Source organism: Zonotrichia leucophrys, chromosome 3 (genome assembly GCF_028769735.1).
Source record: "Zonotrichia leucophrys gambelii isolate GWCS_2022_RI chromosome 3, RI_Zleu_2.0, whole genome shotgun sequence".
Classification (NCBI taxonomy): domain Eukaryota; kingdom Metazoa; phylum Chordata; class Aves; order Passeriformes; family Passerellidae; genus Zonotrichia; species Zonotrichia leucophrys.
The window spans coordinates 104,117,658-104,125,128 of record NC_088172.1 but is presented as its reverse complement, the minus strand read 5'-3'; positions in this window follow the sequence as shown (position 1 = coordinate 104,125,128).

The following is a 7,471-nucleotide window of genomic DNA, read 5'->3' as shown; positions in this document are numbered from 1 at the left end:
GCATTTTCATGGGGGGCACTGGCTCTGTGCCAGGCTCAAACCATGACAGTGATGAAATTTTATTTTCCTTTTTTTTACACCTTTCCTATTGGACTATTTTCATAAAGGTGCAGGAATGTCTCAAGCACCAGCAACAGAAAGAAAAAGGCTGATCCTCCTCCACACATGCCTGCCCTGTCAGTGCCCACAGAATTTCTATCTGATTTATCTTATCAGGGGGGAATGGCATCAGCTTCCCTTCACCAGCTATAAAAGGAGCAGAGACAAGCTCAGATGTGAAGATTTCCACTGCAGATATCTACATTTAGTTGAGATGATCTTGAGGACTGGAGACTGACAGCAAATCCAACACAAACTTTAAAAAGAGGGGGAACAGCTCTCCCTCCTGCTACTGCAAAGGACCACTGAGTTCCTTAGCTGTAGTTCTAGAGTGCCATAAATCATTCCACAAAAGTTAAGAAACAAGATTCAGGCCTCACTGCCTGCCAGGCTGATCCTGTGGTGTAACTTGAAAGGTCTCTTGGAAGTTTTGCAGATTTTTAATCTTCACAGTGCAAGGGAGCACGCTGGGATCAGGCCCCAGGCTATGGATTTATGAAATTCAAACTGGTGTTCAGAGTTCCCAGCTGACAAAGGGCACTCACCCAAAGACTGTAGGTAAGGATGCTGAATTCTGGTGTAAAGTCCTTATCCTGAGCTTCCACTTTTACAACCGTGGAATTAATTCCAGCTACCTAAGGGGAAATAAAGGTCATCAAATCAGGAACTCAGTCACAAGCCCCCATCCACATCCTTCCTAACTTGGGGCAGGAAAGTTGTGCCACCTGCTCAGCAAATCACCTCCTGCTGCCATTTCTGGCTGGGACTGTTTCTCCATTTTTGGCTGGCAATGTTTCTCCATTTTTGGCTGGCAATGTTTCTCCATTTTTGGCTGGGAATGTTTCTCCATTTTTGGCTGGCAATGTTGCTCCATCACCCCATTCCCCCAGCTGTATGTGCAGCCCAGCCTTTCCTTTCCACACCCATAGAATGTGGCGGATAAATCCCATAAGGGTGCACGTGAGGAACTAATCTCAGTGTGGTCACATTAGAAGCTCCCCAAAAAGTAATTTGAAAATATCCCAGGAAAAAAAGTGTCAGAATTTGCCAGAACCCACCTCTGACACTGAAGCACTGTAGTTAGCCTGCTGAAATTCTGGAGCATTGTCGTTTACATCTATCAGTTTTACATTCCGGCCGTTCTCTATCTGATCGGTCTTGGCAGTGGAAGAAATGACAACAGTGAGGTGGCAGCACTCTGCTAACATTAATTTCATCTAGAATGAGATCCTCAAAAATACACCCTTTCATTAAACTACCATTTAGAATCAGACTACCATTCCTAAAATTAACTTTTTGAAGTTTACCTTCGTTTTCTGTGAACAAAAACACTCCTTTCAACCAGTAGACTTCAACAGGAAATCTTCTACAAGGTACTCTGAACTCCCTGCACCATAGCTTTCAATTAAATACTATTGCAGAAAATAATCATTTGCATTAAATTAGACAATAAATACAGTTGATAAAGCATGGTTTGTACTCACTGTTCCAATCCTTTGGCAAACAATAGCATACCAGACTATATCACCCTAAAATTGAACAGACAAGCCAATAAATAATTGATGAACTAATAATATGATTAGCAAAGATAATTTTTGCCAAAATTATAGAAAATTACTTCTAGTACTTGAATCCTCAGGTGTGCCGTACCAAAACACTCTGCTTAAAATTAACACTTTGTAATTGCTTTGCTGTATATTGTAAGGTTTATTGGACTGCCATTCCCCTACTACTGATACCCACCTATCCACATCTTACCATCCCCCTGTACCTGACTGTTCTTCCCCAATAAAAGTTGACAGAGACTACAGAAGAACATGTGCAAGAAGCAGAAAAAGTGTTTTAATCCATTTGGGAGATATCCAAATGACAAATGCAAATGTAAAAAATATTAAAAAAAATAAATTCAAAAGTACGTTTTCATCCATTACAAACACTGTTTGAAACAGTGTTTTTAATTCTCAGTGGTTTTTACAACATGCCTGGTCCAGGTGTGTCAGGTACAGTGCTGCTCTGAGATGGCAGTGTCCAAAACAAATCAGTGCTACTCTGAAATAGCACTTGCATTATAAATTTTGTATATATAAAAATAAACTTGTATAATAAATATGTTGTGTATATAATAAAATAAAGAACACATAAATAAAAATAAAAATAAATACCTATTAAAATAAAATATAACAAAATATTTTGTATATATAATAAATTTTTGCATGTATATATAAATAAACTATTTCTTTTTCAATTGTCAAGAAAACTTTTCTCTCTAGGTTTTATATGCAGTAAAAATTATACCTCAAGACCCTCAACATCCAGTGGCTTTTTGGTTCTCACTGTTGCATTGCTAGATTGAGAATCAGTTATCAGCTCTACATAATCCAAGTGTTCAGGGAATACAAATTCTTGTAATGTCAGACGCACATTGGGTGGGATATCTGTAATCCATTCTATAACACCTGTAAGAGAAAATGGAACAAAATCAGATTGCTTTATGGAAAAGAAATCTACAGGTTCATTTCATGTGTATTGATAACTTGATTACTGGTGAATTTTGGTTGCATTTAATATCATTTTGGCATTTTTAGCTGAATTGTAAGATTTGTTAAAGTTCCCTTGAGTACCCTGCACAAGTGTATTAATGCATTTTTAAAACCACATAAATCAAATTTTTCCAATATATACACAGGATATATCCAAAACGAAAAAGCTTGGCATAACTTACACCTAAATTTCCACCTTTTGTTTTTTGAAAATGGCTTTTCTGCAAAACTTTTTTTTCCCAATGTTTACGGTGAAAATGCAATCAAAGTCAGCCAAAGTCATTGAGGGGCTGCATGGGGCCAGTTTCAGTATTTTTCCAAACAAAAGGGCCTCTCATATATTTTAGCTGCATCTATCAGGCAGTAGAATCCAGTGTGGATTCAGGTGGAAAGTGTGTGGCTTTTCCCTTCATGTATTTCTGTTTGTACAGGACACAAACACAAAAGGCTGCAACCTTCAAATCGATTCTTATGAGATTTTCCACAACCATGCATTTAGGAACTATCCTCCTGAAAATAGGACGACTTGTTATTTGTAGTGATCAGGATTCCTGTTAGACTGACTGTGCACTGCTTGTTTGGTTAAATACCAAACCTGTTTGAAATTGCTTTGGAAATGTATCCTTTTAAACCACCCAGCACGGTGTTACTGGTAATTTTATTAAAGAAAGTTCCCTCTTTATTGCCACATCACCAAGACATTTGTGTTTATGTAATCATGCTTATCTCCTCATGGAACACATTATCTGGATTACAAACCCATAATCTCTTCTCCTTCCCAAAGTCTTTCCTGAACAGCCCAAATATTTTCCACGAACTTCAGGAAACTTCCCAGCTGTGTTTCTTCCTTCTCCACTAGTTCTGTACCCCATCACTACTAGTTTAGGTTAGCAAATGCTTTCTGCAACAGTCCCATCTCTGACCTCCGTGCACAGCCCTGTGCTCTGGGTCTCCAGGTGTTTCAGGAATATAACCTCATCTTCTCCCAGCAGCAGGGAGTGTCAGCAATGCTGTCAGCCAGCAGCCCAGAGAATCTGGATTTTATTTGTGTGGGAGGACAAAGGGCAGCGAGCTGACAGTGAGCAGGGCTGGGTCTCAGGGGCACAGCTCGGTGTGGTGCCACCCTGCTGGGTGCAGTGCTGAAAAACCTCCAGGAAAACCAAATCCAGCTTTGCCTGCTGCCAGAGGCTGTCCAGTGCTCCAAGCAGAGCTGGATACATCCAGCCAAGAGGAGTCAAGCAGCTGCCTAGGAAACAGCATTCCCTCCAGAGGAGAAAGCCAAATAAAAAGAAGTAATGGGGGAAAATTAAAGCTGAATAGCCCTCTTGCTTATTCATCAGATATGCCAGCAGATTCATTCACACATACAATGCACACAGAGGGCCAGAGTTCTTGCTGGCTGATTAAAAATCGAATGGAATCAGAGTGAAATGCAGTTATCCTCCTTTCTAACTCCATGCAGGAGTCAGACACAGCAGCTAAGCTTCCACAGCTCAAAAAGGAATGTTTCAATAGTGATTACATAAAAAAAACATCACTGTTGTGGATCATGTTTGTTTTCTGTATATTGTTGAAAGCCAGAAGCAGTGAAGTTTGCCTGTAGACAGCCAGCATGAGATCCCAAGGGTTATGACAAATTCCAAAGGGAAACCTTTGGCCATAACTTCATGCTTTGCCTTGTAAAACTGCTGGGTATCCATTAAGGACATCAAATACTGGCTGGACAAGGTGAACTGAGAACATTTTCTGTACTCCTTTTCTTTCCCATTGCCTGATGTGACTATTCAGACAATGAAATCCTTGGATCAGGGAATTTGGGGGGTTATATTTATTTATTCCACTATATTTATTTATTTCACAGTAAAATGTAGAGACTGCCACAGTTTCATGTAGGCAGCTGCTGTATCCAGCCATGGACACTGCTGTAAATCAATTAATAAAACAGACTCTAAAATCCACTGGCTACATGAGGCAATAAAGTGCATTTGGGAGGAGATCAGACAACTCTAGGTTAGAACCCTGATTTTACCTGTATATTCATCCAAAAAGCTTGAGAGCTCCAGTGGCCTGGGTGGTACATCACAGTTGATAGTGGTGATTTCTAAAAAGAAACAGAAATGTCATGTACAAAGAACACAGAGGGACTGTGTCCAGAAATAGAAGAAGGTAAATAAGCTGATGCTATGTAAACCCAGATGCACACAACAGCCCAGATATTTATCATGGTGGCACCTTGAAGGGTTTAAAGCAATATCTGAAGGGAGTAGGCAAACATTGGTGTCCTGGAGCCAATCTAGGACTTTACTGCCTGACAGGAGTGACTCACTGCTCAACGGTGTCCTGATGAACCATTTGTGGAAATCGTAATCGAAACAACTCTTGGACCTTGGCCCTGGAATTGTTTTCTGCTCCCCAGGCAACCACAAACATAAAGCTACTCCCCACAGAAATGGCAGCAAGAATCCTGGAGCTTTTTATCTACAATTTACTCTCCTTTAACTTTTAGAGAAGAAGCCCTTTGGGAGTATTTTCTTTTTCATGAGAAGTGGCTTTCCTAAGTGGCTTCTTGTACCTCAGTCACCTCTCCACATTTTCTCTGTGTGACAGAAGTGACAAACTTTTTGTTTTAATCATTAAGATCTACAAACCATACACACAAAAATCAAAAAATGGACCAAAACTTTCCCCTTTTCCCTGACTAGAACTCAGCAGCAAAGCTTCCAGAGTGCAACCCATGCACTTACAGATACCTGTGCAGCTCTTGTGGTTTGCACCAATGCTAAGAATGTCCCTACTCCTTATCCTTGCCTTCCTTTTGGATACTCAGAGGGACATTTGGTATAAACAAGTATTGGGCTATTTTCCCCTGGCCTTCATATCTGCCTCACTTTATATGATCTCATTTATAAGTGAGCAGATATCTACACAAGTCACTGAATAGAATCCTAATGACTATTTGCAGGCAGCAGCTGCTGGGTTTAGGTTTAATTCACCACTTCCATCTCTGAGTATGCTAAAGCCTCGGCTCTGGAGCAGTGAAAAAGAGAAAAATCTGGCAGTTTTTGCTTGAAGGAAGCCTCAATACATCAAACAGAAGTGAAACTTTTAGTGAAGCACTTACAACTGTGAACAGCAGAAGTAACAATGGTAACTACTCCAATCTAATTTAGCTGAGCAGCAGCAGCAAGGAATGCAACTGATTCCAACTTTAAAATTTTCCATCCTCAGACTGAGCTTCAGCCTAGGTATTTAAATTATAGACTGCTGCAGATATAAGATAATCAAACCCCCCAAAGTTAAAGAAAACTTGTAAAAACCCTTGTATATACAAGAGCATTGTCTTCACCTGTCCATCACTCAGTCCCTGAAAGCCCAAACACCACTTCCAAGGGCACCAAGATTGCTTGTTTAGAAATTATTTTATCAACAAATCAAAGTATTTGAAACTTGTAGGCTTGTGATTTGTATGAATTTAATAAATTTAATTTGTTGCATTTCAATAAAAGCAGTAAAATAGTCAGGCATTTATAAACATAACAATACTCACGTTGTGCATCGAGAGAGAGGAACACAACCCAGCCAGCCACGGTGAAAACCAGAGCTCTGGAGAGAGCCATGGGCACTGCAGGAGAAATATCCACCTCAAGGCAAAACCAGATGGTTGTTTCTCATATAGAACACTAGCAAAGAACCATTTCATTTGCCATCTCACAGGTTTGTTGTTATCCTGACAAATGCTTCACCAAGAACAAGGCACAAGACTGGAATGAGCCTCTGAGAGCAACCCACAAACTATAAAATGTGCTTATCATCTTCAGCTTGTGAGATCAAAGTCCTCCTGGGCAATAAACAATAAACCAACAAGGAAACCCACATCTGTGCTGTGACACAAAATGTGACAAGTGCATTTTTATTTTAATTTTCCGACCGAGAATAAACGAGCAAGGTGTCCTGGCCCATGTGGGAGGAATGTACATATTCCCTGGAAAGGAAATTAATGGGGAGTGTCAGGAGGCAAAGGGACCAGCACTGCCCCTTTTATCATGTAATGATGGCAGAGCATCTTCACATAACTCTGTTCCACAAGGAATTAATCCAGAAATCCTGTTTGAAAACTGGTTACTATTCGATGTGATGAAAGCAGACACCTCTGAAGCATGGCTAGTGTTTTACAGATACTGCACACTGGAAATAAGCTCAGCAGGCAGCTAAAACATTTTACTTCAATGAAGTTATCAAAAAAACCCCAACCAAAACCACCAATCGTTTAAGCTTGTAGAGAACTTCAAAGACTACAAACTACATGATTGAAACTATCACTTACAGGTAAATATACCTTGAATTGGAAGGAGCAACTGAATACACAGAAAATGCTGCCAGCCCAAGATATTTCTGTAATTGTGCCAGCATGTTTAGTCATTGTGGACAGTAAAGTAATTACTGTATGCTGAATGAGAACACAAAATACAATAAAACTGCATAAAACAACTAAAAATAAAATTACCATTATGCTGTCTTAGCCTTGAATAAATGAAATGTGGGAGCAACCTGAGCAGAAGCAATTAAAGAAATACTGAAAGAAGCTCAAGCATGGGAGCCATGTTTTTTGAACAAAGGCCACATGCAGCAGTGATTAGGCCTTCAGTGGTGTTATTTATTGCTGGTGCCAATCACAGGTAGGTAATTTTTTCCTAGGTTGATGTTTTCCCATATCTACAATGGCCAAGCCTTTGCAAGTTTATATAGCACAGGAGGAAGGCAGGTCTGTGCACAAAATGCCTCCTGTGAAGAAGAAAAAGAAATTCCCTTACCTAATTCACCAAACACCTTCA